The sequence below is a fragment of the Lolium perenne genome, chromosome 5, assembly GCF_019359855.2.
Source record: "Lolium perenne isolate Kyuss_39 chromosome 5, Kyuss_2.0, whole genome shotgun sequence".
NCBI classification, from domain to species: Eukaryota; Viridiplantae; Streptophyta; class Magnoliopsida; order Poales; family Poaceae; genus Lolium; species Lolium perenne.
In genome coordinates, this window is record NC_067248.2 from 96,098,642 (window position 1) to 96,108,697 (window position 10,056).

The following is a 10,056-nucleotide window of genomic DNA, read 5'->3' on the forward strand; positions in this document are numbered from 1 at the left end:
CCTCACGGTCGGGACGCTTGCGCAATGCTTCGCAACACTAGAAAGCCAGTCTCGATAGGAAAGGTACGCAAAGGAAGCTAAGGCTCCAAGTTAGGGGGAAAGTTATACCACTTGATGACGGTGGCCGACGATCTTGAACTTGCTATGGTGGGAAGGTGTGAAATGAACCACTTGGATCCTCGGGGTGCCGTCGTCGTAGTTGATGTTGCGGAAGCTTAGTGGTAGCTGAAATGGCACACACAACGAAGTCCAAACACAAGGGGTTAGTGCCAAAACGAAAAACGAAGAATGCTGTCAAAATTTCGGCCAGGTGGAACTTCCGGTCCTGAGGGGCGGAACTTCCGGTCCCCGGGCGGAACTTCCGGTCCTTCCGGGCGGAACTTCCGGTCGCAATCAGATCTGCGGGCTGTTCTTCGATTTGGGCGGAAATCCGGGCCGAAAATCTTCGAATTCGTGGAAAATTTGGCACTAAGAGCGGTGGGAAGGTGGGGGAATTGCAGATCAACACCAAAGACAAGTTTCTATTGGACCAAAACCACCAAAAACTCGAGATCCAACCAAGGCCAATTTGGGGCTATTTTTTGAGAAAAAATTTTGGAAATTTTTTTGGGCGAAATTGGTGGAATTTGTGGGTGTGGGGGTCAAATCCGTGGCAACCAAGGAGCTCTTGATACCATATGATAAGGGCTAAGCCCAGGGATGTGCCCGATCTTCACGGATTTGAAGGGATACGTGGGGGTAGGTGGATGAACGCGATGAACACGTGGGGGAAACGCGGGGATACAACACACACGCACACAATTCGAGTTTTCCCTCGTTGGCTCGAAACACCAACTCGATAGAGATTGCAGGAAAAGACCTTCCGGTAGAAGTCCCGCAAAGAGATCGACAAATCAAAGCTCGGTAGATCTAGAAGGGCGAAAAGACCGGAAGGTTTGATAGAAGTGCAAGCAAAAGACCAAATAGGTAGAAGTGCAAGCAAAAGATCAAACAAACGGTAGAAGTCGCCAAAGAGATCTTCACGAGTTGATAAGGAGCCCGGGTGGGGATACAAGATCATAGATCTAGGTAGGGTTCCCACAAGGGTGAGCTAAGCTCAGGTTTTCTTTCAAATCAAGTCTAATCTCAGATCTGAGCCAACTAGGCTATTTATAGGTGGGGGGCGAAGGGTTAAGTTACATGCTGAAAAGTCTTTGTTGTCTTTGAAGTTCGCGGTGGCGGAAGTTCCGGCCATCTTGGGCGGAAGTTCCGGTCAGGGGCGGAAGTTCCGGTCCTGGGGGCCGGAAGTTCCGGTCAGGCCGGAAGTTCCGGCCAAGTTCCGGCCAAGTTCCGAAAGTCGTCCATTTCCTCGCAGTAACATCCAGTGTTGTTTTCGCGTAATTTTGGAACTTGGGCGGAACTTGGGCGGAAGTTCCGACTGGGCGGAAGTTCCGGTCCCTCGGGGCGGAAGTTCCGGTCCGATGCTTTTTCCTGCGCGCTGGAGGGCATCTTGGGGGCATCTTGGAGGAATCTGGCCAGAAGTTCCGGTCCTGGGGGGCGGAAGTTCCGGCCTGGGCGCGGTAGCTCCATCTTCATCGTTTCCAGCTCTCTCTCCAACGTCTTGGTCTCCATGGCTTGTGTCTTGGTCGATGTACCTGATTGAACATAGGGTATTTGCATGAAGTAGCAAGCCATCCAAGGGGGTGTCAAAGTCATAGGTAGAGAGGAGCGAATTCACCTCTTGGCGTAGTGCTTGGGTTCGAGCTCGTGTCATTGGACCACGAGGAGGGCTTGTCGGTCTTGAGGCGGCGGTGTCCATAGGCCACCCCGTATCACAATTTCTTTAGCAAATCACGTTGATAATGTGGAGGAACAAAACGAGTACGCATAGCAAGTTTTAAACCAACCCAGGTAGTAGGAATATTAGCATGGTGTACTCTACAATGCTCAGACCACCAAATAGATGCAAAATCTGTGAACTCACAAGTAGCAGCACTAACACGCAAATGATCAGGATAGCATAAACATGCAAAGCGTTGCTCTACTTCCAATTCCCATGTAAGATATGCATCAGGATTATATCTACCCTCAAATGGCGGAATATTCAATTTAAGTTTAGCAACATGATCATCGTCACGTACCGGCCGTGGAGGTGGGCGAGCGTTGCGGTTCAGTTGTCGTGGACGACCAGGTGCATGTTGTTGGACCTCCTCGTCATCCAGCACGTTCTCATCTACATGCTCGTCCTCGTTCCCTCCATAATCCTCGTATCCTTCATCAGAAGGCGCGTCAGGTGCGGCGGCTGTAGCAGGAGCGGTACCCGTAGGCACATCCGCAATAGGGACGCGGCGTGCGCGTCGTCGCACGTTGTCGCGAGGTGGCGGCAACCGAATCAAGAGCTCCTGGAACTTGGCGTCGAGCTTGGAGTTGAAAGCTGTCTCGAGGCCATCCAGCTTGTCCAGCGCGTCGGTGAGTTTGGCGTCAACATCACCAATACGCGCATCGACGTCGCGTGCGTGTCCGCCTAAAAGGTGGGTGGAATGAGCATGCAACTGCTCACTAGTCATCTTGGCCGGGTCAACAGCGGCCGGATCAACTGGTCCTGACATGGTTAGTACAGAAAAGCACAAATGTATATGCCTACAAAACTACGGAATATGGTGGTTCACGCGCAATTCGTCAAGCAAAATACAAAGCTCTTACAAGTTCTTACCAAACAGGAGGAAGGCGATGTAACAACCAGCAAGGATCAGCGTCTCCAAGGATTGCCAAACCGATTACCAGGGGTCGACACCAAACACGTGGAGACAATATGAGGAGCTGTAGGAAGGCTAATATGGTAGCAAAACAGCAATTGTCAAAACAGCGATGCAGTATTGAAAGTATGCTCAACAACGGTACTGTGCTGGTCCTAGGCTAGACCGTACTAGAGACGCGAGCCTAGAACACAAACGAGGTCACAGCGCGGCATACAAGCAACTAGCAGCGATGAGGTGGCGATGATGTGGCGACCCGAGATGCGAAAAATCACTATGATGGCGAGTGTCTCAAACTGATCCCCGAGGTCTAAAAATAGTATAGCCTCAGAAAAAAATTTGTCGAAATTTCGGAAGTGCTCCGAAAAGCGCGCAGGCGCCTAAAAAATGTCGCTATAACGGCCAGTGGCGAAAAATGATCTCCACGGTCGAAAACCAATGTAGCCAGAAATTTTTTTCGTAGGCATTTCCAGACTTTTTTTTGCTCTCCTTCACAATTCTTTCCTGGCGGCCGAAACTTATCTCAAGGAATTTTTTCTACAGCACAGATGGAATTAGAAGGCAACAGCTAAGAGGGAAAAACAAATAAAACCTAATTCTACTCGGACTCTCGGCAGAGAAACAGCAACAAACCGTGTCGCGGTAGGAAACGGGGTATATGGTGGATACGGATGTATACTGCGATGGCGAAAGTATATGGCAGGGTGTATATGGCAGAGTGTATATGGCAGGGTGTATATGGCGATGATGGTGGTGATCTACGTATGGTGCGAGCGGCGGCGGCGGCGTAACTAATATGACCAGAACTCGAAACTCTAAAGGAACTAGACGCTAAAACCAGCAACTCGACACGAAGATGCAGACACAAATTCAACTATGCAAAACTGAAAAGACAATGCAAGGCGTGGCAGGGGTTTATGGGACGATGATCTAAAACCCTAACAGTATTTTTTTTTTGGCTTTTTCGTGGTTTATGGGTATGATGGCAGATGCAATCTAAACTAGGAAAACAGTAAAATCTCACCGAGCAACCTGAAATCTGATACCACTTGATAAGGCAAAGGTGGCCGATCTTTCGATGAGACGTGGATAATGTCGATTTGTTGCTGGAGTTCGTGCTTGACGATCCGACTACACGTGCAAAGCTCGTGCGCCAATGCAATCGCTAGGACAATCTCCGGGAGTTACTGATCTTGCGGATGCACGATCAGCCTGACCAGCGGGGGTCTTAATTCCTACCTGAAATCGAGAACAAGTAAGAACTAATAATGCAATCAGAATTATTGCGGATATAGATGAAAGCTTTATTGAAAAGGTGGGATTCTGAATAGTCGGTCTTGTTCTGGGTGTTGGCCTCAAAAGAAGTACACGAGAGTTGCAGCAATGGCTAACTTTTAGTCTAATCAAAATCCGAGTCTAAACGTGTCAGCTATGGAGGTATTTAAAGGAGGAAAGGGTGGGGTTTCGACCAGCCATACGTATGGTGGTCGAACCAAATCCTAGAAGGCCTTTCCCCCTTCAATACGGACTCTAAAAAGTGGCTGACTTAATTCCTGCGAAAATGACATGGGCCTGGCCCAAAACTAAAGGTGACGCAGCACCATATTATGCTATGGACGAAATTATGAAGTGGAGAACTCTATATTTCGTCCATGTCTTCATCTCTTCTTATGGTGGCTTCAAAGTTCTGAAATCTCCACTTGTGGCGTCATCTTCAATCCTCAAGTGCTTGTTGCCATCTCCTCCATGCGTGATCATGCTCCAATGCTTGTCCTCCTCATCCATGCTAGGTCCATCATTTCTAAGAGTAACAAACATATCTGATTTAGGCAGCATCATATTCTCATGTATATGAGGAATAGTTCTAAGAAACGAAAGTACCTGATAGTTAAGTTGTTTGGCACGAGCTCGAGTGATTGGTCCTTGTATTTGTGTGGATGTAGGTACAGCGGTTGTATCAATAGATGGGATGTCCTCATCACTATGGGAAAGTATGTTGGATAGTGATACTCCACTATCTAAGTTGTATAATTAGCATCACAAATCTGAAAGTATATTCCTTCTTGTGTTGTCATAATACATGCTTACCTTGATGCAGCCCGACCTTCGGTCTCTACCGCATCATGTACATCAACGACAAGAACCACACTCAAGGCCGAGGTCACGGAGGCATGGAAGAGAAGAAGGAAGAAGAGCGCCCGAGGTCGCCAAGAAGAGACGGCGCATGAAGCACGACTGCTCGGATTATCCGCCCCACTAAGGCCGGACAATCCGCCCCCTACGCGTCCAAGTCAATTCGGGCCAAGTCCCATGTACCCCCCTTGTATGCCTAAACTACCCCTCCTTAGTGGCTCCCTATAAATAGGCACCCACCCCCCACCTTCATTAGATAGAGTTGAACTAGAGAGAACTAGGCTCATGCCTCCACCATCCCTTTGGGATTAGGGAAACCCCCTCCTTAGATTATCAAATCTATTGTACAAGGCACTCCTTATATGATTAGTCTCTCACACTTGTGATTCTACCACCGGTCTCTCACTCGTGTGATTCCACCGATCGTATACCGATCTTCCTCTCGGGGATTCTACCGCGTGTCTCTCCCTTGAGAGATTCTATCGGGATAGTGGTTCGGGCTATCGGGAGTAAACCGAATTGTATCGGGTTGTGTTGCGTGCGTTCGCGTGTGTTCATCGTGTTCTTCGCCGTGTTCTTCGTGTTCTTCCTCTCCCCCGCCTTTCCCTCGGTCAATTCGTGAGATCGGGCAACACACGTGGCCTTAGGCCTCATCATATGGTACCAGAGCAAAGGTTGCCACGAATTTGACCTCGAATCTCTCCAATTTCGCCCAAAAAATTTCCCAAAAAATTGCCCCAAAAAATAGCTCGAAAATTGATCTCCGAATTTGTTGCGTTTTTTGTGGTTTTGATCCACGGATCTGGTGTTACTAGTGCTGATCTATCATTCCCCCATCCTTTCCCCATCGAATTCGTTCAATTTCGTGCAAATCGGAGGAGTTTTGGTTCAGTTCTGCTCAAAAACAGGGAAGAACCAGGCGTGTTCGTACTCGTCCGACCCCCGCGTCCGCGTTGACCACCACCGCTTGGCCCACCTCACTGCTGTTCCTTCCGCTCGTTTCCCCCAGACGCACGCGCCTCCACGCTGCTGCTGCGCGACGCTCGCCGCCGGCCACCATCGTCCAAGCCTTGGCCCTGCCCCGCGCCTCGCTCAGCACTGCCCTCACCCCGGCCAACCGTCGTGCACGCCCATAGCCACCACCAGCTAACACAGCGCCCGCCGCTTGCTGCTGCCGCACCGCGCCAAACACCCGCGCCGCTCGCTCGCCTCACTGCGTGCCGCGCTGCTCGCTGCGCTCTCCACCGACCCGCCACCAGCTTCCTCCGTGCAAGGCCCGCTCGCGCCACCACTCGCGCACAAGGCCGCTGGCCGCCGTTTCCACTCCGGCCCGCGAGCATCCCTTGATTTCTGCCTGGCACCGCGCGCTGGATTTTTCCCCTGGCCTCGCTTGATTTCTGGCCGCACCCCATCGCTCCATCTAGCTCAGCTCTGCCTCCGCTTGATTCCATACAATCAGCTCGCCTGGCTCCCTCCATTTCCGCTCGCGTGCCTCGTTTTGCCCGCTCAGCATCGCGCGCCGGCCCAGGACTCGGTCCAACCGGACGTGTGACCGGGCCATCCGGTTGAAAACCGGAGCACAGACCGGTGCCATCCGGCTCACTCCAGGGACTCTGCTCAAATTTTCGTTCAGTTTTGGTTCAACTTTTTGCCCCAAATTTTGACAACTTTTCGGCGCCTGTTTGACTCCAAATTTTTACTACATCCTCCAACTATTCTACATATCTCAAGTCTAATTTTTGACGATTTTTGGACACCAACTTTTGACCGCTCGTTTTGACCCTACTTTTCGGGCATTGACTTAATTTGCCCGGTTTCCGTTTTGGAGTGCCTTTGGCCCGTGAGAACCGCTTCCGCGCCTACATCAACACCGCGACAACGGCATCGGCACCCCGGATTCCGGCGCATCTTCGACACCATCGTCACCATCATCGCAAGTTCGTGTGCTTGACACCGCCTAACGTCAATAGGTATAACTTGCCTCCCCTACCCCTTGTAGCCCCGTTTCTTTCTTTGTGTACCTATCCCATTGAGAGTGGCTTTCCGAGTGTTGCGAAGCATTGCACAAGTGTCACGACCGTGAGAGGGTTTGTGTGTGTGCGTTGAGTTGAGCAAAGCTCCGAAGCAAGCTCGGTGAGAAAGATACACAAAAGAAAAAAAAAAGTGTGACATATACATAGAGAAAAAATAAAGCTTCTAAGCATAGATAAAGAAAAAAAAGTGAAAAAAAAGAGAAAAAAAAAATAGAAAAGAGTGTGTGTCCACCGATACCGAGAAGTGCATAGCTTGTGAGCACTAAGAGAGATAAGAGAAGAGTGGCCCTTGTGCAAATCTTGTTGCTTCTATCTTGTGCAACCGAGCTACCGTCTCTCTTGTGTTGGCGTGACACCGAGCTAATAGTCTTCGCTAGGACCATCTTGTCACTTGCTCACTTCCTTGGTCGCGCTAACCCCATTGATCTTCTCGTGTGTGTTTCCGTGTTTCCTTGACATAGATCACCACTCTTGACATTTGACTTTGGATCTTACCCACATTTGACAATAGACTTTTCCGTTGATCTTTTTCGTTTGCTATCCACCCCTTACCCACCACATATAGAGTTCTTAGCCTTTTGCGTGTGCTTTGAGTGTGTGTGTGAGTAACCCCGATACATTTTGGCTTTGCTCTTGACTTGAACCACTTTTCCGATACTTTCTTGATAGGTGAGATACTTGTGTAGTTTTCCTTCCACCATACATATACACCTATCCTAGTGAGAGATACACATGATGACCCCACTAGAGCAAGCCGAGATGAGAGCATACTTCGCCGAGCTAGATGCTCGAGAAGCCCAAATGACACCCAAAGATAAAGCCGAGTGCAACGCATACTTCAAACACCTTGAGAGCAAGAGTGACACACCCCATGAGTTGAGTGAGGACACTTGGATTTCTAACAACTTAACCTCTACTCCTCTTGTGTTGTCTTCCTCTTTGCTAGGTTGCTCGGACATCGACGACGCCATTGCCATGGAGATGAGGGACTCCACTATATGTGAGATGAGCGACTCCACTATATGTGAGATGAGCGACTCCACTATATGTGAGATGAGCGACTCCACTATATGTGACATGAGCGACTCCACTATATGTGAGATGAGCGATTCCACTATATGTGAGCTTGAGTGCCTCCACTTCGAGAGCATGAGTGATGCACCAAGTGAGATGAGAGTGGTAGTTGATAGGTCATGTGAGGCCATTTTCAATTCTAACATCTTACCATCTACCTCTAGTGTGTTTCCTTGTGTCTCATTAGGTTCCATGGATGACGAGACGCCGATCATGGAGAAGATGTACATGGTGCATGAAGACGATGATATCACACCATGCTTGCTTGAAGATGAACATGGAGGCCACATGAAGCCTACCACTTCCACAACACCTACCTCATATGAGCGGGACTACAAAGGTACCTATATGGGTGTTGATGATGCCATGATCCCACTAGTGGACATGATGATTTGTGAGTGCTTGCATGAGTTGGATGATCCTATTGCTATGTCATATGCTTCTTTCACTTTCCCTTGTGATACCACTATTGTTGATCATGTGGAATTAGTTGCTTATGATAATATGTCCATGCCATGCTATGAGAGTTTCACTTCCTCTCCTATTGCTTGCAATATGTCGAACAATTGCTCTTTCCCATGTATTGCTTGCAATGAAAATGATAATGCTTGTGTTGTGATAACCTTGATGAACAATTGCTCTTTCCCTAGGTTTGTCGACAACAATGATAAAATGTTGAACATGTTTTGTGCTACATGCTTGCAATACTCTCCCATTAATGCAACCAAAATGTTGAACACTTTCTCTTTCCAATGCTTGGTTTGCAATGATGTTAATATGCTTGTGAATGAGATTGCCCCCATAGCTCTCTCACCTTTTGGAGACTTTGCATATATCCATGTTGAGCATGTTCCTAAGTTTTCCTCGCATATTCACCATGTGTACTATAATATCTTGCTTACCGCTAATGGTGATGTGCAAAAGAAATGGCGCATCATGATGGATGATGTATTCATATACCATGCACACACGTTGTTCTTGTTGTCTAACATGTGTGTAGGTACCCAAACTCCAATGTCAACCTCGATTGAGCACGAGTTGACAAAAAGAGCTCTTGAGAGCATGATACAAGTGAGCTCCAATGAGTGGTTTCACCCACATACTTCAACTACACAAGATCTCTCGATGAGAGCACACCGACATCTTGTTAAGGTGACCTCCTTCTACTTGAGCTCTCTTGCTAAATCCATTGAACTTTGGCTACGCTTTGATTGCTCCTTTGCTTTTCTTGTGCTATTGATAGGGCTCTTGACAAGTGAAGGGACATTCAAGCGTTGGTGTCATCTACCTCCTCTACACATTCATGAAGACTCATCGTCGAGGACGACTCTTTTTCAAGTGGGGGGAGATGATGCAGCCCGACCTTCGGTCTCTACCGCATCATGTACATCAACGACAAGAACCACACTCAAGGCCGAGGTCACGGAGGCATGGAAGAGAAGAAGGAAGAAGAGCGCCCGAGGTCGCCAAGAAGAGACGGCGCATGAAGCACGACTGCTCGGATTATCCGCCCCACTAAGGCCGGACAATCCGCCCCCTACGCGTCCAAGTCAATTCGGGCCAAGTCCCATGTACCCCCCTTGTATGCCTAAACTACCCCTCCTTAGTGGCTCCCTATAAATAGGCACCCACCCCCACCTTCATTAGATAGAGTTGAACTAGAGAGAACTAGGCTCATGCCTCCACCATCCCTTTGGGATTAGGGAAACCCCCTCCTTAGATTATCAAATCTATTGTACAAGGCACTCCTTATATGATTAGTCTCTCACACTTGTGATTCTACCACCGGTCTCTCACTCGTGTGATTCCACCGATCGTATACCGATCTTCCTCTCGGGGATTCTACCGCGTGTCTCTCCCTTGAGAGATTCTATCGGGATAGTGGTTCGGGCTATCGGGAGTAAACCGAATTGTATCGGGCTGTGTTGCGTGCGTTCGCGTGTGTTCATCGTGTTCTTCGCCGTGTTCTTCGTGTTCTTCCTCTCCCCCGCCTTTCCCTCGGTCAATTCGTGAGATCGGGCAACACACGTGGCCTTAGGCCTCATCATACCTTAAGCAAGTATGATCCACTCCATTACCCC